The 25,066-nt window shown below is 42.0% G+C and overlaps 1 long non-coding RNA gene across 1 annotated transcript in view; it reads right to left on the bottom strand.

The window, feature by feature from the left end:
* Positions 1-25,066, bottom strand: part of LOC119699745 — a 76,348-nt gene that overhangs the window by 4,540 nt on the left and 46,742 nt on the right. Inside the window, exons 2-3 of the long non-coding RNA XR_005256516.1 lie at positions 20,406-20,540; positions 19,251-19,360 (exon numbers count right to left, since the gene is read on the bottom strand). This is a non-coding gene — a long non-coding RNA (uncharacterized LOC119699745). The remainder of the gene's footprint in view (positions 1-19,250; positions 19,361-20,405; positions 20,541-25,066) is intronic.

Raw genomic sequence — 25,066 nt, 5'->3', positions numbered from 1 at the left:
ACAGTCCATTAAAAAAAGAAGCTGATTAATGCATTAATGTTAAATTAAACAAAGGTTTCTGAGATACCATTTAAACAATAGTTTCTAGTTTCTCTTAGTTTCAATTGCTGGGAGTATCAGCTTCCTTGTTCTTAGCCTTTCCGTATCAAAAAATATCTTCTCTCATTCCTTATAATGGGCCGTTCCTAACAAAGCTAAGTAGTTCCAAAGAAATGTGGTGAATCACTGATTCTCATTCCTTGTTGCCTTGTGACAGAGATCCACCTGTCCTCCAGGGCAGGGACTAATTCTTTTGACTGTGTTCCACCCAACCTCAGGTTGAAGGGATCCTGGTCTCATTGTATCCTGCTGAAAATGCAGGAAATAGAATAATGTTTTTGTCAGTCTCAGTTACCAATATTGATGTGTACTAGCTAGTGTCTCCAAAGTCTTTCACAACTGCATCTCAGATAGTCACCTGGGGTTTAAGCAGAGATTCTCAGAAGGGTTTGGGAAATGAAAACAGCACTTTGCTCTTGAAACCATCATTGTTCTTGAAATAACCCTTAGTGGCATAAATCCGTTCTCTTTCACATCCACTTAGACTAGAGTTTAAATTCCCAAGAACTGGGAGGTTTTCCCTGAGTAACCACAAAGCTTCTTATAGCTGGAGGCCAAAGCTGAGGGAAGGTGATATCATATTAACCTCAGGCAGCTTTGGTATTTTTGTTGGCTGTCCTCAAAAAATAATAGTATTAGCAGGTCCAACTTAAAGAGCTGTAGCTCCCTCACAGTAGGCGAGCAATCTGTGCAACTGGACATAAATGCTGATAACAAGGTCTCCTTCCAATTAGGAAGCAATAAAACAAACTACTTCAGCAAAAATTCCTGCAAGCATATTCCTTAAGGCTTCTTTGTGCTGTCATAAAACACAAACATCTTTACCATGCAATACCCCCAGATTCACCAACTGCTCACAGATATATTTAAGCACTGCTTCTTTGTGAAACTGCCCAGAAAAGACTGCTTGGTGCTGCTGCTGGGGGTCAGGGCTGGAGGGACACCTTTACACACAGGAGAGGCACAGATGGACATGCATAGACACAGAGCTGCAACCTCTCTGCAAGGGGAGTTTGCTAAGGTAAGCTGAAACCTCTTTAATTTTCAGAAAGCTGCTTGAATGGAATGTACTTCAAAAACAAATGTATTTTAGAGCAGTCACAACAAGTATAAAATGCAGGTTACATGAAGGTCTGTGATTACACCCCCAGAAACATCCTTGCCCTCGGTTCCCTCCGTCTGAACTTGGAAGGATGTCTTCTAATGCTGCACAAAGACAGGAGTGCTCTTAGAGATATACAGAAGACAAATTGTGCAGTTCATTTTTCAGCCATGTCTACACACTTCCCCAGCACAGGAACTACATCGTTTGACAGTCTCAGCCATTTCTTCCATTGTCATAAGGGCTTCCAAGGGAGCCCCCTGGTGATGGTGCACCCTGTGAGCCTGTGGTCTCCATATTCCCCAAGGTCCAAGCTGCAAGTGTTTGGCAACATGTTTGTGTACTGCACATGCAACACAATTGGATTTTAACATTGCTCTGGAGCACTGAGGAAAGAATAAAGGGAATTGAGGAAGAATTAAGACCATGAGTTACTGGACTCATGGTGAAACAGTCGATGACTGTATCTGAGGCTTGACATCTGGAAGGTCACTTGTGAATGACAATGAGGACTCTCAAAAGAATTACTGAGAAAAAGTTTCTTGAGGCATTTTGGGGTTCATGGAATATGATGCATCATCAAACAAAGGCAAAAAAAAAAAAAGAAGACTAAAGAGAAGAACTTATAAGATGGCACAAAACTTGATGTCAGTGTTGTTAACACTGGAAAATACATTTTTTGGGTTTTATAATGTGTAAAATAAACTTTAAAAAAATAATTAAATAACAAAAATAAAAGTAGCATGGCTACTTTTTCCATGGTGCTGGCAGGAGTGATTTCAATTCTCACCTGGATGCAAAAGGCACTTCCAGAAGATAAACAGCCCTTTCTGGGGCCAAGGGCACCCAGCAGGACTAGGATGGGAGCAGGGGAGGGGCTACAGCACAGCAACCTGACAAAACTATCTCCCACTCCCTTGATGAAGTTGACCCAGAGACTTCCAGGCCAGAGATTCAGAGGTGACCTAGGAAGAAGCAGTTTTCCTGGCAAAGGGTAGCAGCACTGCCTCTGGGAGACTGGAGTTCAGTAGCAGGGAATGGAGTTTGCCAAAAGTAGTTTTTAACAGCCTCTTTGGCTGTGATCTTGATAGACATTTCTGTCAAATTGGCCTGAATCATCTCCAGCACAGCTCTGTCTAAGCAAGAGAAATGACATTTATAACAATCTCTTGGAACAGTTTTATGAATGCTTTGTAAATGGCTTCTTTGATTTGCACATAACCTTCTTCAGTGGAGATACGGAGCATCATTGAAGTGATGTAGCTGTCTGTGGACTGGGTAAATATGAGCTAATCTTTCTGGAGGCCATAGCCTTTTCTTCATTTCATGGTAGGAATGGCCCCTTCAATTACAGTTATGATTCATGATTATGTTGAAAGTTGATAGCTCAGCATGCCTGTGTCCGTGCCAAAAGCCTGCGTAGGATGCCTGGACACAGCCCAGGTGAGGAAAGGAAAACTACGGTTGGTCTGGCTAAGACACCCAGTCAGGTCTCCAGAACGAGTGGTGAACCAGATGGCACAATAAGATAGTTCAGGACAAATACTCCTGTTTAGATATGTGTGAGGCTTAGACACCTCTGCCCTGTTCAAAAGACTGTCTCACAATATTAAGAAGGGTTAGATTGAGTGGGAACTGTTCCATATCAGCAAGATCTGCCCTTACACATTTAGTGTGGCCACATTTTTCTCCCAAAGTAACAGGTTCATAACTTCAGGAGTGAAGCAGAAAGCATAGGATTTTCTGCAGGAAGTTTGCCCTCACAGAGGCAGACCCACTGATAAGTGAAGAGTCCTTAGATGTTCCAGATTTTTCAGCGATGAGGCTGAAGTTCTTTTCAAACATGATAACATAGAGGCCCTTAAAGGTGTTACACAGCTGATAAGAATTATTTTAATGGTTCCTGAAAAGTTCTGAAAGCAAATGAAAAGGTAATAATGTGAGAACAGAGTAGGAAATAGGTGGTGTGAAGTGGTAGAAGGCTGAGAAGAAGTGCCATGTTAAAGAAAAGATGGAAGGCAATCAGGTATACGTCTGAGGCGTGAGGTGTGACTGCTGTAAACCACACTGGTCTTCACAGGTTTTATGAAAATGGGCTGTTGTGTAAAGTGAACTACTAGAGATATTTCTAAGTGCACAAACAAAGTCAAGAGCAGAGTTAAGAAAAAATTGGTAGGCTGTTTGATCTGATGTTTGATCTTCACCAAAATGCTAGGAACAAGAGCAATCACTGGATAGAAGCAGCAGCAGCAGCATATAGAAGGACATGGAAACAAAAGGGTGCACATCCAAAGCCTACAGCAAGAAGCGTTAGCCTGCTGCAAGAGAGAAGAATCAAAATCTATAAAAGACTTTATTGAATAGGATGAAACAGATGCACCATCAGGAGTTAATAATAAAGGATTGTTGCAAACACTTTTCATACTGTTGGGGATCTCCATAATTTCCTTTGGTTAGAAAAGAGCTTTTTGGCAGAGCAGTCCAGAATCTTTCTGTTGAAAAACATTCAGTCATAAAAATATTAAATTAACAAAAGCATTTAGATATTTCTGTGTGTATGCATGTGCATGCCTCTGAATATTTGAACCAACACGGATGAAATTCTCCAGGAAATAAATCATAGGTTTTGAACAGATCTGCTTTTCAACACTAGAGTTCACTTTACAGACTTTTATTGCTTTTCAAGGATTCTTCCTGTCCAAGCAGATAAATTGTAACAGTTCTTCCCTTTTAAATGTGTCTTCTCTTATGCTATAAGGATTGCCTACATCCTACTGAAGACTCTTTATGATTCTTTTTTGCTTTTATTGAAAATATTAAAAGAAAAGCATATAATAGTTTTAAGTTGACTGGTTTGATTCTCACACTGATCTTTGTGGCTGGGAGCTGCCAGAGATATATTTGGTATGAAAGAGAAGAGGAAACATTTTGTGTATTGCCTTGGAAATTTCCACAGTTACCCATGCACCTATTTCTAATTGCACATGGTGCAGCCATGCAGTGGGAACGTGAGTCCTCTCCTTTTACGCCCAAATAATGGCAAATGGATGACATGACTGAAATATATTGACAAGAGTCTTGCTATAACCATGGTAGTACAAGGACTACCAAGTACAAGGGTAAGACAGGGCATTTGTTTAGAGCTGCCTTCACAAATAAGCACCTCTGTTTTGTGCACTCATGCCTTCTTGCAGAGCAAAGGCACATCTAGAAGTGGTGGAGCTGGGTAGCTTGCAACTATCTGTAATTCTGAGACTTGGCCCCACAGGCTGTCTTTTCTTAGACTAAATGGCATGGCTGGGAAAGATTATGTAGGGTTTTTAGCATGTAGCACCTTTGCTAGGTCTGAAACGTAGCAACTAGCCAGAGCTAACAGCAAACCAAAACCAATTACTTAGAATTTGGTCCCTCCACACACAGAGCTCCCTTATCATGATGATGCTTTCAGTCATTCCCTCTAGCTGAAGTCAGACAGCATGATACTGAAGCCTGAAACATTTGTCTGAAGTAGACGGCTTAAGGGAGGCATCTGGGGGAGGACAAGAGCAATAAAGAGACCAAATTCACTGCTCTGGGAAGCAGGCAAAACTTAATTGCCGCCAACAGTGAGTTCAGTTATGGGTAGAACACTGGGAAGGAGACGCAAAAACCAAAGTATATAACTTAGGCAGGCATTGCACATCAGTCACTCTATTTATATGTTTTAAAGGGGACATCCCTGTGGCAAACAAAATAGTTCTGCAGTGTCTGTTTCTGTGGGGTTGTTTTCTTGGGATGCTTCCCTTGATTAACAACAGGGCCAGAATGGCTCTGCAGCCCACTGCTTTGCTTTTGTTGAAGCAAAGCCCCAGACTCTCTCAGAATTCTCAAGCCTTCCTCCTTCCTAATGGGTTCTTGGCCCTGTAGCTTCCCGCACACTTGCCCAGTTAAAATGTTCCAGTCCTGGGCGTGGGAAGCTGTGCACAGCTGTGTGCCCAGCTTTCCAGCCTGCCATTGTGATGGCTGGAGCTGCTGGCCAAAACCTTAGAAACAGATTTTTTATTTAGATTTCTGGCCAAGCTATGGCCTATTTTAAGCCTTTAAAAATACTCTGGATCTCATGCAGACCTCCAGTGCCTTTAAGTAAACCAGTGGCAGTCCTGGATAAAACAGGGAGGGGGGATCAGGATCCTGCCCATGGTTTTACAGTTTGCATAGAGGTTAGAGTAACTTCAGGTTTTGTTTCAGACTCTCAGCAGAGCCAGACCGTCTGCTGTTTTGTCAGTTTAATGGGAATTTAATGTATCTTTTTCTTCTCTCCAGATGTGTTAACAGATAACACAGATCTGTGTCTTTATAGCCAGATCCCTGAACAAATGTGCAAAGATAATAAGGGTGCAAAGAGATTTCCCTGGTCCTCTCCAGAATGTGTCACAGACTGTCCCAACACACAGGGTGTTCCTGCTACCTCCCTGCTGCCCTGTAGTACCTCATGGCTGGGCAGGAAAAGTCAGAGAGCCCCCCCTCACCAGCTTAGTCCTAGCAAAAAAAATTAAAAAATCCCTTCTCCAGAGGGGGGAAGTCCTGTTGTAGGGCATCATAACTTTGTTATCAGCTCTCTGCCAGCAATCCATGGCATTTTGCACAAGGTGCCCTAGCCCAGAACTCTGCGTCTGGCAGGGTAAGGGGAAGCAATGGGCAGGGGAACCACATGAGCTTGGCCATCATCTACAGTTCATGTCAAATACTTCCCAGTAAGAAGTGTATTTAGGTGGGAGACAAGAAGGTTTTTATGGAATCAGAGCAGTTAAATTCTGTGGTGGGCTCTCATAAGCAGGAAGACCAGAGGATGAGCTGGTTTAAAGTGTAGTTTAGGATGTGACTGGGCTTACATGGTGTGAGCTGGGCTGCAGCAGTCCTTGGCCCCCCTGTGCCCAAGAGAGCCAGCCTCTCTAGGGCACATGGTGCAGGCATCTTATTCTCCTGCAGGAGCAGGGATAGGCCAGGTTGTGCTGCCACAGCATAACAGGGCTCCTCTGACAGAAGCAGTGTCTTCACAGAAGGAAAAGTACATTGTCTCATCTTTTACACAGGGCAAATAGAGACATCAAACATTAACTTTCTTCTGTTGCCAGTGAGAGGGGTTAGTTTAGATCAGAGACCTAAGGAAGATGGTCTGAACATGAACTGTTCCTCTCATTTGCTCTTCAATATGGAGCATAGATACATAGGCCAAATATAAAGGCACCTGGAGACAAATCCATAGCACTGGCCTGCAGATTGGGTTACTCTCTGCCACCAGGCACGGCTGTGGAGTCTAAGACATTGCTGTACTCAGTGACATGATCTTCTCTGTGCACAATGATTGAATGAAGACTGTGCACTAGTTTACTGCAGCAGTTTTATAAATCCCTCCTTAAACCTAACATTTACTAAAATCTGTGTTCTTCTCAGCTAGACTGAGAAGTTGTTGTTACAGTTGTGTCTTGATGTGAGGGTACTGTGTCATCCATCACTATAGGAAAATAATAGCAGCCAATTTCTGTACTTTGGAATGACACAGGCTAGGTATCCACTGTGGTTCAGTATTTGCTGAACTGTTAACACATTTCTTTTCAGCTGACAGTGCTCACTGAAACTGGAAGTCTAATTGGAGTAAGAGACTTGCACAAATCTGCTGTCCTTTAAAATTTGATTTTGAAATCAATGGCAGTGCAGTCAGATTCACTGATGCTCTGTTTTGTTGGGTTTTTTTAAACACAATTTTTCCTTCAAATACTGTGCTGATTTATGTGTAATCAAAATTCATACAGAAAAAAACAAAACAAGGGACATGAGTGACACAATACAGCTGCACAGAACCCTTGAAAACTATGCAGATTTAGTCAAATAAATCAGTCGTCTCATGATCCCTGACCCAGCAGCTCTCCATGTGTGATGAAAGCTTTTGAGGGGGATAAGACTTGTGTCCTGCAGGCAGCCTTGGTTAGGACAAGATTTAAAAAAAAAATAAATTTCATGCACCTTCTCCTCATCAGAAAACAGCACTACCTGACCATGCAGGGTAAGACTTTTTACTCAGTGACAGCCACTTCCTCACTCCACCCTCTCTCCTGCTCATCTGTCTCTGGCCTGGTGGGGCATTAGGTTGGAGGAATGAAAATGATGGGCCCTCAGAGTGGAGTTTAGGAAAGGCACAGAGGGTGAGTGAACCAGAAAATAGGGAAAGGAACAGAAAGACAGTATTGCAGGTTTGGAAGTCAGAGTTGAAGTCATCAAGGGATGTGTAACACAAGCTGATAGGCAGCAATATGTGCAGGAACTCAAACAATATGGAGATTTCAACAACAGTAATTTTCAACTGAGATAAATATATCATCCTTCCAAGAGGACAGCAATAATTAGGGAGGAAGTAATTTCACAAACAAGCATAAACAGAGACCAGCTCTTTGGGGTAGGAGCAGTGAGGAGCATGGTCCCTTCCCCTTGAGACAACCTTGGGATAAGGTCCAGACAGGGAGGGACACATCAGAAGTCAATGTGACTTGGCACTGGCCATCGCCAAGGGAATGTGATATGTCAGACTCATTTCTAAAAATCCTGTCTCCGTCTGTCTCAATCATCAAGGCCTGAAGCTCAGGCAGCTCTTGTGCAGACTGCACAGGATGGGGCATGGGCACACAGTGGCTTCCCAAATGGGAGTTCTTTGCCTTGCCAAGGCCTGGCCCCTCAAATAAGAATCACTTTTCCCTTCTTTTCTCCAAGGCATAAGTCTCTTCAGAAAGAGATGGGAAACAGGCCAAGGTTCAGTTGGTCTTAATCTTTTCCCTTCTGCCTCCACCTCATGATCCAGGTCTCAAGAAGGGATGGAGCCCCAGTTTCCATCATGCAGCTATATGCTGGCTGTGTGGCAGATGGTGCAGATACTGCACAAACACTGGTCAATAGCGGTGGTGAGGGTTCAACTCCTACAGCACTCCAGAGTAACTATGTCTGGTTTTCAATTAAACTGTCACTTACCTTTTGATCTTCCTTCAGTGTATAGAATGAGTGATAAAGGATCAAAACAAAAGTTTTCTGGCACAAACCAGAAAATGTCACCTTTGTGAAGCAGTAATTCCTGTGTGCAAGTTAGCTGCCAGTTTGCATACAAAAGGCACAAACCTCTTATGTAAGGATATTAAGTTCTAAAGTCAAAAGCAGATTTACTGTGGAGTTTAAGACTGATCAGCTTTGTCACTTTTCATTGCTCAGTTTAAAAATCAAATGAAAGACTGCTTGCTTGCTTTTTGGTTTCTGAGAAATACGGTTTAAGAAATAAAAGTATAAAAATGTATTGCATCTGCAAAACAAGCCATAGTAAATAATATCTATTCATACTCTATGTAAATTCACACCCTAGGTTCACAAACACTAGTTCAGAAATTTGTTGGCAGGAGATGCAATAGACAAATATACAGGCTGTTGGCAGAAAAAACACTTCCATTATTCATTTGTCACTGGTACCCAGGGCTGTGATGCTATTCAAGGTAATGTACTGTCTCAAAATAAATCTTTTATCACTACTCACTTCAGCAGCCAGAGCTGGTGGAGTATACAGGCTCAGACAGATACAAGGCCAAATGACAGCCCTCTCTTGCTGAAACTACTCTATTGCAACAGAGTTTCATTTTGATGCTATGCACCGTTCTCTTGGAGGATTTTATCAAGTTAATGGTCAGATGTGTCTGCTGATGGACTCACTGCTGGTGTGTGCAGCGCCTTATGTGCACAACACCTAATAAGGGTCCTTTACAGCAAAGTTGAGAATCTGTAGCACCCTGTGTAGAAAAGTAGTAATGATGAGTGACTGATAGCACTGGAAAAGGTGAAGGAAGTTTGTGCTTCCCTGAAGTTAGGACCACATGAGTGATAGCAAGACCCAAAACAGGGAGAAGCAGCAAGATGAACTTTTTAAAAGTCTTTCTTCCTTAGACTAGACTGAAGCAAATGTAGATGAAAACTTGGTCCCTGAAGAGATGAAACTGTATATGGTGTTACTAATTTTGATTAGTTAGTAATTTGATTAGTAAGTTCAGTCCATCTTATTTGAATCAAATTAGGGTTTTCATCCATTTAGATGATAGATTAGACTTGAAAATTGACAAAAACAAGAGCAAAACTTTTAAGCTGAAGCTTTGCATAACAACAATATTGAAAATATATATGCACAAGCACATTTAATTACAATTCCGTACAGCAAAAAACAATGACAACTTTACTCGTGCTTCATAGAGTATTTACATTTAAAACTTACAATTCAGAGTCTTTCCCTCTGTCTGGAACAGGATGGAGGTGGTTTGGTATGTGGAATCTTGAGCATAGCAAGGGTCATTATTTTCTTGTATACAAACTCCAAGAGACAGGAGAAACTAGGCAGAGAAAGATGTTTCCCATGGAGACTGATTCACTCTTTTTCTGGTTAAGCGGTACTAAAGATCTTTGCACCAGGCTAAAAGACTGAGAAGTCCTTAATAACTTAATAAAATACCTAAATAAGAACTGATGGAGGTTTCATGAAATTATGGGAAGTGAAGAGGGCCTTTCATTAGTTCATAACACCACACAGCTTTTCAAATGCAGTTGTATTCCTCTGCTGTGTTCCCCTCGAAACACAGAGTAAGTTAATACATAGTAGCAAAAAGAATGAAGAAAGATAAAAAAAATTCTTTTTTTTGAAGAGAAAGAGAAAAACATTTTTGAGGCATGAGGCACACAAGGGAGCCACTGCTCCTATAGTCATTATGGGACAGGAGGACCCTCCAAAGGCATAGCCAGCCCTTGGTTCTAACAGATTCACCTGGGGGCTGGTGGTGGCAGGAGATGGGCTTGAGGAGGTGAAAGCAAGGCTGGCTGTAGGAGAGACAGCAGCACACATGGGAGGGGGCATAAGCTGACAGGATTCTCCAGTAGACTGCAGGGTACTGTGCAAACAACATCCAGGTGAGGCACGAGAGGGAGCACAATAGGAAAGCACCTATAGCGCTGAGTTTCTAGAAAAGAGGGGTTAGGACAACTAGAGTTTAACTGTGTGGTGCTGCTCGTGGCTGTTGGAATTGCCTCCAGTGTTTGGCAATGCAACTGGGATCCCCCTCAGCCAAAAGCAAACAATCAAATTCATGTGCAAGTGGGAAGCCTCTTAAACCAGACAGTGAGGCAACAAGGAATCCCCCAGTGAGGTTTTAAGGTGTTTGCTAGCATCTGTACAAGCAAAGCAACAATATTACTTATCAGGGAGATCTGCTGGGCTTCCTCAAAGCTTATGCAATTGTGTAGGTGTGGGTTTTCTCAGCAGTGGAAGATTCCTTGGAAGAGGAACAGGTTTGAGCACTTGCCTTCGTGCCTCACACCTATCAGAGCAACTAACAAACTCAGGCAGGGCCTGGCAGCAGAAGAGATAATTCCTCTTTTCTCCTGACCTACAGAGTGCTGCCATGGAGGTGGATGTGATATTCTCTGCCAATGGCATCCTGACTTGTATAAGCAATTGTGAGGCCAGCAGGACCAGGAGAGTGAGCATTCTCCTGGCACTGGTGAGGTAACATCTGAAATCCTGTGTTCAGCTTTGTGTCCCTCACTATAAGACAGACAATGAGGTTCTGGAGCAAGTCTAGAGAAGCAAGGTGGAGGTCAATGTCTTCTCCTACGTAACAAGTGAGGAAATGGCTCAAGCTGCACCAGAAAATGTTTAAGTTGGATATTAGGAACACTTCCTTCTCTTAAAGGATTGTCAAGCATTGGAACAGAATGCCCAGGGAAGTGATGGAGTCACCATCCATTCAAAAGATGTGTAGATGTGGTACTTAGGGACATGATTTGGTAGCTATCTTGACAGTGCTTGAATAACAGCTGGACTTGATCTTGTGGGTCTTTTCCAACATCAATGATTCTGTATTTCTATCCTCTGTTTCTACCCACTGTTAACCTGGTTTACCCCTTTCTTGATGTCATTTGTCTTTTCTGGTGTTTCTAATGACTGCAGTCATGTCTGCTGAGCCCCACAATATGCATTACCGCACACAACATCATGAAGAATTTTTGTGTGCATACAAAATGTCTTTAGCTAAATTTGCATCATAATATGAACCTAGAGTATGATGGCCTCAGAAAGTCAGAAAACATCAGGTTTAAATAACTGCCACGTTTGTGAGCCTAGAGGCTACTGAGAACATGTTTGTGAGCCTAAAGTCTACAGCATCCATTCCTGCTCCTCTGCTGCCCTGGCTTCAAACCAGCACCCCTTGTTCGTGATTATACCATCCCAGCAGAGCAAATGCAAAAAAGCATTTCTGTGCTGTGTTTGTAAGAAGGACATAAATACACTGGGAACATCTTCAATGAGGAGAGAAAATGTGGGAGAGCATGGGCTTTCATGTGGCATCACACCAATTAAGGGATAAATGGATGCAGAGAAAATGGTATTGTGGGAAGCTGAGCTCTCAGCATATGCAAGTCCCTGGGATAATACATCATTCCTATGCTACATGATCAGAAGGTGCTGCAGGGAGCCATGAGGTATTTGACTGGGCAGTATTGATGGCTGTTAGTCTCACAAAATGGTCATGGGTGTGAAGAGTTAGTGTTCCACAGGGCAGTGAAGGAAAGATGGCCTTATGAAGTACAGAGATCATGCAGAGAGAGAAATGTAAATACATCTGTGTGTATGGACTGAAATGCTGGTCCCTGTGAAAGGCTGGATGTGTGGCTGCTGCCTTTTACTCTCATTGAGGAACGAGTATTTTACCTTATCTATTCATCTTCAGATCAAATTTTCCTTTCTCTAAAATGTCAAACCTCACCTTCCCTGTCTCCATGCTGTCATGGGGTGCATCTTTGGGGTGCATTCACACAATGCCAAGCCGCACTCACAGCCAGTTGCTTTGCTAAGGTAATGCAATTTGCTTATGTGGCTGGATTTTTCTGAGGGCTTGTTTGATCAGAGCTACCTCTGCCTGATGCACTCCTATGCCAAGTCCACACATAACAAAAGTCTGCAAAGCACCTACAGAAACAAATTTCCACCTCTCCACAGACTTTTGGATGCATTTTTGGCTTTTGCTTTACAAATCCAAGTCCTCGTTTCTCACTTTGATGACTGTTTAATCAGATAGTTCAGCCCAAAATAAAGAGCCTCAAAATGGCTCCTTAGGCAGCTCACATTTAATTGCAATCTGTCCATCTAAAACTTGGTAAGAAATTACCCTGCACTGTTCAGGATATTATAAAATCTTAAATAAAAAATGCACTGATGTTAGTTTAACATTAGAAAAGAAAGTCTAATGAACAGCTTCTAATCCAAACAATCCTTTCACTTAATTTGCTGTTCAGATTAGATATTCACATCAGTAACCTGATGGGTAATATCTTATATCACAAAGATATTCGTAACCCAGGAAATTCAAAATTCACTTTGAATTAAAAAGAAAAAGAACACCAAATAACTCAGCAGGAAATATGTGAAAACTCAAAGGTTTCTCACAGAAAAAGAATGGTGAAAATTCAAGAAATACAGAAATACCTTGGACTAGTCGAAACAAGCAGTGTGGCTGGTTCTGCCCAAAATGAAAATTCTCTGTAGTAAACTGCAGAGCAGCAGCATCCACTAGTACTTATTTCTAACTAGAATGTTCTGAGAAAGATAATTACTAAATAGTTAAAGATTTTCTCATATACAGGAGTCTTGCATAATTTCATAAGTCCATTAATTTAGGCAAATATTTTTCTTTCCATTAAACAGGTTAATAAAAGCCTGCTCTTTGGTTTGTATTCTGTACTTATGGTACATATAGGTTAGTGGATTTTTCACTTTACTTGGTGAGATTTCAGAGCAGTTTATCAGTAAGAAAGGAGTTAAAAATCATGGCACATTAATTACTCATAGACTTCAAAAATGGCATTGGTGCTGACATAAGGAAAATGTTGTACGCACAACCTATGTCTTATATTTAAAACTGATAAACCTAAATAAACCCACAGGCATACACACATGCACACACACACAAATGCCTGCTGCTGCAAATTCAAACAAAAACTGCTTCTGTGTGCAGTTTCACTTCTCTGTGCAGCTGGAAAAATGAAGGCCAAAGCATCACTGGAGACTGTCAGTCACTGAAACCTATCCCCCAGGGATTATAATTACCCAGACCCAACTGCTCAGCAAAGGGTACTAAAAGCAAAGGCTTCTGAATAATGCCATCTTCCTAATTACCTAAGGGTTTCTATCTTCAAGAGACTTAGCTGATCAATTCTCTTCTCAGAAAAGCTAGAGCTAAAGTTCATGCCGTGCTAAGGGAACAGCTTGCTGAATCTGATCGCATTTGCTTTCCTCGAGTCTACGCAGCAGCGAAAGCTGTTCCTCATCCCAGTCATTCTGCTGGAGAAGAGCAAAGACTCAGCTGGATGATGCTACATATACATTAGGATCCAAACATCAGGTGTTCTTTGAAGATGTACCTATAAACCACCTCAGCCTCTTACATCTCCAAATTTAGGTGAAAATCTCATGAGAGTAAGCTTTTCTTTGAAATCTCTGAAAAGTCTGCTCCTTACCAGGCCAGAAGTTTTCCATTAACCACCTTGACTACTGTGCCAGAATACAGTCCATGTTCAAATCCTATGGTATCCCTGACTTTTGGGAGCTCCTGCACCAGTACCTTCACACATTTCATTAGCCTGTGGCCAGAAATGGGTTCCTTTGTCAGAAAATATGTGGGCTGTTATTTCCAGAGTCTGTCCGCTTTTCCTTTTCTCTATAAAAAGAAAGAACAGAAGGCCCTAAAATACTTTCTCTCTACCAGTGGTTTGTAATATTTTTAGTTCCCATTCCCCTTTCTTCTCTGTACGCATTCAGCCCTTCCTCTTCTCCTGGCATCTGCTGCCTGCTCTGGCCTACCCTGATGCTCTGTATCCCAGCCACTAGCCTCCTTCTCCAGATCTGACATGTATCCTCTCTTCTTCCCCTCAACAAAAACCTATGATCCCCACTCCACAACAAAGGCAGCCTTGCTGCCCTCTTCCTTCTCCCCAACTCAGCCAAAATGCCTGGCAAGATCCCTGCTGCAGCCCTGCTCTCTCCACCAGCCTTGCTGGCTCTTACTGTTGGGGGTCCAGACGAAATGTCTGTCTTCACTGAAGCACAGATCCCCATGGCCCGTGTCCCCAGCCCTGCCTGTGTGACAGATGCAGCCCCTGCAGGGGAGAGGGCATGGGCATGGAGAGGAGGCAGCACCACACCTACACGTACAGGTAGTGCCACCACCGCAGTGCAGCCTCTGGCCCACGGTCACTCTATCCGCCACCCCATCCACCTCTGTCCATCCACCCTCACTCTCCAAACCCTGTCTGTGTGACTCAAGGCAGATCCTGCTGCCTGGGAAGCAAGAACACCTGGGGCACAGGAGATAGGAGTCACAAGGGCTGGTGGGGGCTCCAGGGCCCATGTCCCCCTCCCTAGCTCCAAGATCTGCCCTCGGCCTCAGTGCTGTGCCCCTCCCCTTCGTGCAAACCATTCCCAGTGGCTGGGTGATTCCTAGTTAGAGCTGCATCCCTACCTGCATGCCATTATGTGTTTGTTATTCAAAGCATGTCAGCTTTGAATTTTTTATTCAAAGCATTCTTGGCTCTGCAGCTTGCCTGGGCAAGTGAAGCCATAGGAGCAGGCTCAAACACATCAGTCTCGATGCTAAGAGAGTTGTACTCTTTTAAGGAAGCTTATGCACTGATAGATCTCCAGAATGAAACCCTGCCTCATAATTAACAATCATTGGATGTATTTATGTCAGTGTGCAGCTCCAGATATATAGGTGGATGCTCAGTGAATGCTTATGGCTGGGTGTGTACTAAACAGATGTTCAATTGCTTCAACTCTTTGTGAGTTAAAGTCCACTTTAACAGCAACCACAGGTTGGCCTGGCTCATAACAGTGAGTCACATGCAATTTTTCAGCTGAAGGGATGGAATTTTATTGTGTTTCAGTGGAAAGATAGAAAAGCTCTCATTGTCTTCCTTTGAGCTGGATAAAAAGAAGGCATGAAAAAAGAATAGAGATTTTCTGTGCCATGGGTAATCATTTCAGAAAGATTTTTTTCTGATAAGTTTGATAGTTCCATAAAACTAAAAGATGTGTGAGTTTGATTCAAACTTTTGTTAAACTTTTGTCTTTGGCTTAAAGGAAAACACACATAATTTCAACGGAAAAGAAGATTTTTCAGGCTTTGACAGGAACAAGAAAAAAAGAGGGTTTAAAAATGGAACTCCCAGGGCAACCTCAGCTAATGCATTCTGTACCACGGCGTGATAGAAAAAGAAAAAGCTTGTGTTCATACACCCCATACACCAAAAGCACATTTTTAACAAGCTGTTCTTTATTGTACTTTGATTTGAATCACACTGTTTATATGTTTTTCCTTCTACAAACAATTTGTGTGTTTCAGACAGAGAAGGGAGGAACAAAGACGTGAAAAAAAATGGCAAAACAAAGCAACTTATAAATGAACTCAGATCCATTCAACTGAGATAATCAACACATGCTGTACTTCAAAACTGTTAGAAAGGACTGCAGAACTACTTCATTAGACAGGGTGTTGTATAAAATCCAGACCAACAGAGGCAAAATACCTTGTGAAACCATAGAAAATATCCATCAGCCATTAGAGCTGGATTTCATCCCCTGTAGCATATCCTCTTGTGAGTGAATAAAATGTAACATTTGGGCTGGAACTGCTGAAGTCCATCAGCAAGGTAATCCACTTCATTTTGCATCCTTCTCAATATTCCTTTTCTCCATCATGTTCTCTCTTCCTTCCCACTGCCTTGTTTAATTGGCATTTTTGATGCAGCACTGCAGATTCTGATTGTTTTCTCAAGACAATCACTGATTTGGGCTTTAGGGAGCCCATGAGAAACACAAAGCACAATAAATCCCACAGACGTCATCCTGAACCACTGTCACATATTTCCCTCTGCAAGGAGGAGATTTCCCCCTGGCAGAGAAAGGAAGAGCTCTAACCTTGAAAACTTAACTGAATCTAATGACCTGCAAAGGGTGGAGGCAACAGAGTCACATGGGTGCTTCTGCCTGGTGTTTCTGTGGATATCTTGTTCTTCTTCAGTTATTACTCATTCAACAGATTTTCTGGAGGCACAATACCTTTGGAAGACTTGGAGCCATGACTCCTTCCTCTGTGATTGTCCACCAGCCTCTCTCTACAGAAATGCAGAACCACAGGATGTTTTTAATGCTCCTCTGACCTGCTCTGGCAGAACTCACTCAGAAGAAGGGGGATTTTTTCCTCTAATCAACAAGCTTGTCTGCAAGTGTCCATGGAGGGCACACAGAACCCGAAGAGCTTATGAGCAAAAATGCAGTGGAGCATGAGATGGGCTCCATCTCTGCATGGTTCCTTTGCCTATGCTGGCACAAAGACAGAAGAAACACCTGTGTCCCACTGCTTTAATAAACAACAGCTTGCAAGTGTTGTGGCAATGGGATCCATGCATGAATTTGGAACACACAAAGCAGTAATGAGCAAGAGCCATATGTCTTCCTGTGTGACAAATGAGAAGGTGTGGAAGAAGCCATGACCTGCAGAAAACTGATTAATACAATGAGTGGTGCAAACTTTTTGTGGAACCCAGGGATACTGCCCGGCTAGTCAACCACAGAGATGAACTGTGCTGTTCAGAGGTGCTGTCAGATACCTAATCCTACTAGGAAAACTGCTTGATTTTTATACATTACTTTACCTAGACTGGTATCTTTATGGTAGCTCAGTATTTTAAAAGAAACTGGATTACAGTGAGTATGGGAGGCAAAACCTGCTACATGGCTGTACGGTGTCATTTAGCTGCAGCTTTACAAAACACTGTGTGCAGGTCTGCTGCTCTGCTCTGCTGGTGCAGTGTTTTGCTTTTAATGAAAGAAGGTCAGAGTCTCCTTGTGAGGGTGAACAATACAGCAGATCTATGGAGCTGACCAGGCACACAGTAACAAGGGTGGAAACAAAAGCTGGGAGTTCTTGAAAGGCTTTGGCTCACAGGTCTGACAACTTTTGGACTCAGGGCAGCCTTTTCCAGAGCGTGTGTTTTGGAAGCATGTTGGCAGCACAGGGCTCCCCTTGGTCAACACTCTGTGCTGGAAATGTTCCATCCTTGTCACAGTTAGATATTTCAGACCCTAATCTTAACCTAGGACTTGGCCACCAAAAACTGCACAGTTCAGCTGCACACCATGTTCATTGGTCTCTATACAAGCACACAATGGGAAAAAGCTCCAGATGTACTTTGTGCCAGTGATCAAGCAGTACCATGTGGGGGCTGGCTGTCCAGCAACAAATGTTCAAAGAAGTCTTTCCTTCATGTGTATGTATAAATATATATGTTTCATCTTCTCTACATTGCATAATATGTTCTCCTTCATCAAAATCTTTTATCACACACCTACTTTACATTGTTTCAATTGAATAAATATCCATACATTTAGTACATAAAAATGTTACCAGCACTAACAGTACCTTTATTCAGTTAGTGTCATATCACTGGATATTATACTTGGATATTGCCTCATCCATTCAGTTTCCTCCACACTATACTTTCCATATCTTGTCCAGAACTCAGTTGAAGAAAGATGTAATTTTTCTGCTTGTTGGTCTATTATCAGTTGTTTTTTTCAAGCTTTCTAATACTGTCCTTATACTGCTGCCCTTGTACTGCTGCAAGAGTTAAATATCTCATTTCTCAGGTCTCAGTAGAAGTGCTTTCACCAGCTGGGATGTCTTCTCCAGATCACTTTCAGCACTTAAAGATGCAGTTGTTTGTGCAATGGTTAAAGACACCACGAGACCTCTTCACAAACAATCTAAGAATCAGAAATAAATCTTCAACATGAACAAATCATCATGTAAATCGTACTGGTAGTTGGTGCAAAAGGAAGAGTCATGACAATGAATTGTCCAAGAAGGTGGAAGATGAAAACTGATGAAACTCAAAGTTGATGTATTTCTCTCATGCCATTTGCACCCAAAAACTAGAAAGGAGGAAACTCACTGAACATTCCCAGATGGCAGAAAAGAGAATTTGGAAATACCCCAACAGTTCCTAAACATGATGAGAGGAGACCTGTTTTGGAGGCAGGATTAAGAGTAGAACTACAAAAAAATGGTCCAAATGGTGTTGCTATCTTGTCTGTGGTGTATTGACTTTTAGAAGCATTGACGTCAAACCTCTTCCTGACATTTGGGTACTCTCATTTCCCATCCCCAGAAAATGCTGGTGTATACATTTCAGTCACTGGTAGGAAATGCAAGTGTACACCAGCCCCTTGTCAGCCTGCCCTAAGGACTGAGTCTGCTGAGTGTGTCAGGCAGGCTAAGCTTAACAGATGGGACTGGAGGATGGATACTTGCCAGTAATAGAAATCAAACTGGGAGCTGTGTTCCCATGTCTGGATGAAAGATCTAAACAGGCAGAACAATTTATAAACCTGCAAACTGACAGACAACCTGTATCTCTCATGCAGCAACTTCCTCAAGCCCTGACCAGGTGGGTTGAGCTGTGACTGGAAAATGTGTGTGGGAGCATGTGGACTGGATTCTAGGCTTGGTGAAAACGCAGGTTCTCAAGGCTGAAGAGAAAGTCAGTTCCTTAAAATGTGTGTTTTGTCCTTTTTGTTCTTGTCTCATCGGTTCTTTCTCATCTATTCTGCATTCACTTTTCCATTTATCCCACCCATGCTTCTTTAACCTACGCACAGAAAGACAGAAATAAAATAAAGCACTCTGAGATCACTATGCATGAATGTATTGTGTGTTAGATGTTTTTCCCAATCCTTTCTCTGGCTACTGAACCATAACTTCCATGATTCCGGGGCTGTCAGATAATCTTGTACAAGGATTCATCCATGGCTGATCTTTAGACACTGGCACACTAAACATGAATAATGGTAATGATGATACATCCTGCACAGTGTCACCAAATTAGCTTCTCTTTGACCTGTAACAAATCATTGAATCAAACCTGTGACCTGGGCACTTACTCTAGAGGGTCCTTGGGCTCACTTATTCTAGAGGGTTCTTGGACTTGACAGGTTCATGCAACAAAGTCTGTTCCCTGAGCATCTCCTGGACTCACACCCTCCAGAACCATCTGCAACCAGAGAATTAAAGGCATTATTTCATCCCTAGAAAATAGCAAAGATGAAAAATAAAGCCAGATTTAAATATGCTTTGGCAAGTTTTGTGTTGGTTTTTTTTTTTGGTTTTTTTTTTTTTTTTTTTTTTTTGTTGTTGTTGTTGTTTTTTTGGTTTTTTTTTTTTGTTATTTTTTTATAGTGTGGTGTAAAGTACATTTTAGTTATGTAGCTCATGCCTTCTCCAGAGAATAAGAAGCAAATTTATTCCAAGTTTCCTGTGTGGAGACTTGGGAGGATGGGAATACTAAACATTTTGTCAGAAAAAGTGCAAACACTATCCTATGGAGTAACACGTAGGCAGGTCATCTCAAGGTGGTACTGCAGCTTCCTAGTGTCCTGTAGAAACAGGTCACAGCAGGGCACTGCTGGAAACACATGGTGGCTCTGTTTATATTTTCCACCAGTTGTTCCTGCTCTGCTGTGGTTCTAGTGCTAAGGAGAAAAAATCCATTTCCAAAGCAGAACATTTGTAAAAAAGAAAATACTTTCAGATGGGCCAAACCTCCCCTCCGTGCTGATGTGCAGAAGAGCAGGGCATGCCTTCAGGTCCCATGCTCCCAGGCTGTGTTGGAGGGGAGGTGGCAAGGGGGACTTGGGTGACCCATGATGTATAGAGGGGTGGTAGTGCTGTGCTCCTCCCAACTTGTCCATGCACAGGGTAGGTGTCTCTGCGTGGGTGTTTTGAACACAGCCAAGAGCAGTGGGGATGGCTGCAGCTGGGAAAAAGGAAGCCAGAGGGTCCCATGGCCCCTTATGACCAGAAGATAGGTCACCCTGGCATTGTACTTTGCTGCTGTACATAACATTTGAGACCCAGAATGTAAGTGTGAGGCAGGAACACCCTCAGAGACTGAAGGTGAAAGGCAACACTGGATGGATAACTCAAAGCAATTAAGCAGTGGGTTTTGAGGTGGGCTCAAATGTTTCCCTGTAGGGTAAGGCTGATGTTGGTAAGTGAAAATTAAATGTCTTTTGCTAATCCCCTCAGGGTGACAATACCTGTCAGATGTAGCCATAACTTGCACTCAAATCTCTCTCACGTCCTTCAGCTCCTGAAAGTAATAGTTATCTTCAGCACCTCTGGGCTGGTATACTGTCACTAAGCTGGGAGAGAACTGAAGCTGCCATCACCTCCTGCAAGATGGGATGGAAGAAACAGAAAGAAAAATAAAACAAAATGAGAAAATGAAAGGAGGAGGAGGGAGCCCCATAAAGTTTGCTTGTTGGTAAACTTTCCCTACCTTCTTTGGTTGGTTTGTTCATTTCTGGCTCAATGGAAGGTTTCCCAATCTTATTTTTCACTCCTCCAATTTGATTTCCCCCCAATTTCCTTATGAGAATCTGCATAAGATATGGCAAAAGCCTTTCTAAGCTGAGATGTAAGTCAACAATGCCTTGCTTTTATCTGCAAAGCCTGAAACTCTATTTCAGCAGGAAATTAAATGAGTTTAACACAATTTCCCCTGGACAAATCTACACCAGTTACACACCTATTTTCCCCCTTTTTTTCTCTCTCTTTTTTGTTTGTTTGTTTTGGGGGTTTTTTTGCTTGGGTTTTTTGTGGGGGTTTTTTTGTTGTTGTTTTTGTTTCTTTTTTGTTTGCTTGCTTGGTTTTGTTTTGTTTTTTTGTTGGCTGGTTGCTGTTTTTTGAGGGCTTTTGTATGCGTGGGGTTTGTTGTTGGGGGGGTTTTGTTGTTTTTGTTATTGTTGCTGTTGTGCTTTTCTTTTTTTTTTTTCTTTTCTTTCTTACAAGGGCATGGAGAACTAGTAGCTGACTGGTTGTTGCTGTAGCTGAACTGCCAGCTGTGTCATCTCTGAGATCATTTTGGCCCTACTCCTTTCAAACAAGTTGCAGTATTTACCTTTTGAATTACTTTCTTGTACTTCTCATATTCTTCAAAAGATCTTAATATCTCAGATTTAACTATATAGGATTTAAAGAGCTTAGGACACAGAATAAATAATAATCCAAAGTTCCCAAAAAGGAAGGTTGAATGGCAGCAAAAATAAATCTCCAAAAAAGAGACAGAAGACCCTTTCTTTGCTGACATCAGATTTGTTCTCCGGTAGTTTTTTGAGGTCACTGGCATTGTTTCTGATATAGCTGCTTTGAGGACAAAGTTTCTATGCAGGTTTGGTTACAAAGAATTTTGGGAAAGTTGGAAATGGAGGCTAGGTCAAAGAACTATCCTTGACTGTATTTTCTTGTCTGAAAGAGGTGTCTGAAGTACAGACGGTGCAGAGAAAATCTATAAATGAAGAATTTATAAAATAAGGGGTCAGTGGGTTTTCTTGATCTAGAGCTAAGAATAATCAGGGCTGCAGCCAAGGTGCCTAGAGATATGGGTGACAGTAATTAGTTTCATGCTGTGTTTAAAAGATAACGTTTTAGATGTAATCATCAACAGCTCAGAAGACAACTGAGGATGGGTTCAAATAACATACATAGAGAAAGAAGGTACACCAGGGCAGCACTGTGTGAAATACTCAGTTTTCCTTTTGTCTGGTACTTATTAATGAAATATGTAGAAAAATATGTCCAAATTTGATGCAAAATTTGTTTTACATTGTGCATGGAACATAAGCTTTAGTGGTGGAAGCAGCAAAAACTTCAGGGCAAGGTTTAGGTGTAAGGCTTGACATTGCTCACTCTCCCCAGACTTTTGAAAGCCCTGTTTAATAAAGACCCAAAGTGCTCCCTTCTCAGCTGACAATCTTTAACCTGGGAGGTGCCCAGCTGGTTGTAAAGTTGTAGGTAGGTGGTTATGAATTGATTTGGTTTGCAGATTCATCTCCTGCTTCACACATGCCTTCAGTCTGCTCCCCAGAGTGGTGTCTCACAGCACCAGCTCTGGGATGGTGATGGACACTGCCAGCCTGGGGGGCTGCAGTAGGAAAGTAGGATTTGGAAGATGAAGGAAAGAAATAGAGTCCTATTTCTCTTACCACCAGAAAAACACAGAAAAGATGGAGAAGGCAGCACAGCACACCCTGCATTTCAGAATGACCATCTGGAGTAAATGAGGAAGCAATTTCAAGCTGGGATTTTTGTGTCATGGTGAAGTAATGTCTTCCAATCTGCTCCTGGGACATCTCTGTCCAAGGCACAGTAGAATGAGGAGGAAGGTGGCTCAGTACCAGCCAGGAATAGAAACTATTCTCACAAGGTATTCATAAAGAGAAGGTGAAAGAGGTTAAAAAAGGCCGGCAGTGTCAATTACACAAGCTGGGATCCTAAGGCTGCTCTTTTTCTGAGTGAATACCAACCATCCTGACTGTGGGCTTTGGTAAGGCACTAGTATATTCAGGTTCATTTCAGGCTCATGGAATCACAGAATTGTTAAGGTTGGAAAAGATCTTTAAGACTGTAACCTTATTTGCTCAGCAGGATGAAAGAGGCAGCTATGCCTAAAGAAATGATATGTACACTGTACATACTTAAGAGGGCTTTATGCATCTATGTAATGTTCATAGTGTGCAACTTTTTTTCTTTGTTAATGGAACAAAACCTTCTGTTTCCACGAGAAATCGACAAAAACTTTTCTTCTTCTGCAGAAACGGTAATTTCCTTTATGCTGTGTGTAGACCAGAGTTTCAAAGGCAATAGCTACTTGATAGGAAATTGGTAGCAGGCATCAGCACTGTACCATGTGTAGGGACTGCTGTGTGTCCCAAAAGAGGATTCCCAGTATCTAGTAAGCTGGACAGGGTATGTCTTCATGATGTCTTCATGAAACGCGGAGTCTCAGATTTAGTTGAGTAACTACTCTGGACAAATATTTAGCTGAGATGTCTTTCCCAGAAGTAACCCAATGAGCTCAAGGGAATGCATCTCAATGAATGAACAAACTAAGTTCCAGGAGCATAGGAATTACCCTCATGTTTCTTTGGCATTTGCATTACCTTAGGCAGTTCAGTAAAGAGGAAGCTGAAGGTCACTGATAAGACAGGAAGATTCAATCTGAAACAGTTCCTTTTGTCACTCTGAAACTGAGGCAATTTCTCTTTTCTGGAGCATAAATAGTCCTGCATTTTCAAATTAAAATCTCCACTATATTTCATTGACACTTAGCTTATTTTACCCAAAATGTGTGAATAAATGACATTTTGTCTGGTTCCATGGGTCTTTCCAGGATACTTTCCTTTTTCAACTAGATGTTGTGAAATCCTTTCAGTAGCTTCCTAAATTACCCTTTACTACTACTAGCAAAAATACCACTACTGAAAACAAGGAACAGCACAATATTGAGAAAGGAAATACAAAACATACAGACAAGCAACAGGGAAAAGAGCCATGACCTTTTCATTTATTTATTTATTTTATTTATTTTTACCAGGCAGACTTCATGGTACATTTTCTATGTACTCTATTTTATCAGTGTCCCTGGGACAACTGCCAATACACTTGCATATCCGATCAACAGAGAAAGCAAGACTACTCCTTGAACATCATCATGATAGCAAATTTTCCATTTAGCAAGACATACATGAAATGGTAAATCCTGAATGGTGAGATTTACCCTGAATAACTGGTAAGTCAAGGGCCTGATTCATCACTGCATTACTCTTATTTTACAGAATACCTCTGTCAAACTCAACGTATTTCTACAAGCATAAACACCCGAGAAACATGTTGGTGAGTCAAGAGACTGAGACTGACACAACAAATATTTTTTTTAGTGTTTTTTTCTTAGTCATTTAATGTCTTTCCAGATTGTTTTTCTGCCTCAAGGAAGCAGTAATTTAAGATCTGATTCTTCCCAGAACATGTGTTGCTTCCACAAATACTCGATATGATAAAAAGAAGTCAAGGAACCATACAATAAATACAGCAAGCATGTATAAAATAGATGCACAGCAGTCAGGTCACCCTGCCTGGTAATGAGCAGGAAGACTAAGCAGGACGTGCAGTATTAGTGCCTGACCTGAACCCCAGTGAAATCAATGAGTTGAAGAGCACAGAGAGACTCAATTCTTCTGCTGAGTTCAGAGGCTGATACTTTAGAAAGACCGTGATCACATTTACCTGAAGAGTCTCAGCTCTGCCCCCTCTGATGTACACCATTCAATGGCTCGGCAGAGAAATGCTGCCAGTCAACTCAGGAAGGTGTCAGGCTGTTTCAGTCTAAGACAATGGCCATCTAAAGGTTTTGGCCAGCATTAAAGGAAATGGAGAGACACTATATTAGAAAGAAATAAAAGCAGAAGCTTAGCATCTGGAAAAAATGATACAAGTGCAAGACTCATTGCATTTTGCTGACAATGGTAGACTGGTGTCTGTTGACACTCACCTGGAGTTCTCAGACAGCACAGTCCAGCTTTTCCCACCAAGCTCTGGCAGCCCCAAGCCATCAAAGACTAACTGGAGACTCAATTCAACATATATTCCAGATATTGAACAATGTTTAGGCATCTAAACATTTAAGGAGTGATTCCAGCACTGAATCACAGATTTCTGGACTCCTTCAAAATGGCCTAGGGTACCTGAGACACCTTTCTTGACCAGACAGACATGACATAAGAGAGAGACTGTAGAGACTGGGAGAGCTGCACACTCTGTGGCAGTGTTGGAGGCCTGGCAGGGTGCCTGAGGTGCTCTGCATGCCACTGGCTACATATGTTTGATGGGTACACTCTGTCTAAAATACGATGGGGAAACA

This window comes from Motacilla alba, chromosome 3 (genome assembly GCF_015832195.1).
Source record: "Motacilla alba alba isolate MOTALB_02 chromosome 3, Motacilla_alba_V1.0_pri, whole genome shotgun sequence".
Lineage (NCBI taxonomy): Eukaryota > Metazoa > Chordata > Aves > Passeriformes > Motacillidae > Motacilla > Motacilla alba.
Note: the sequence above shows the minus strand (reverse complement) of the source record. Positions and strands in the feature narration are given on the sequence as shown.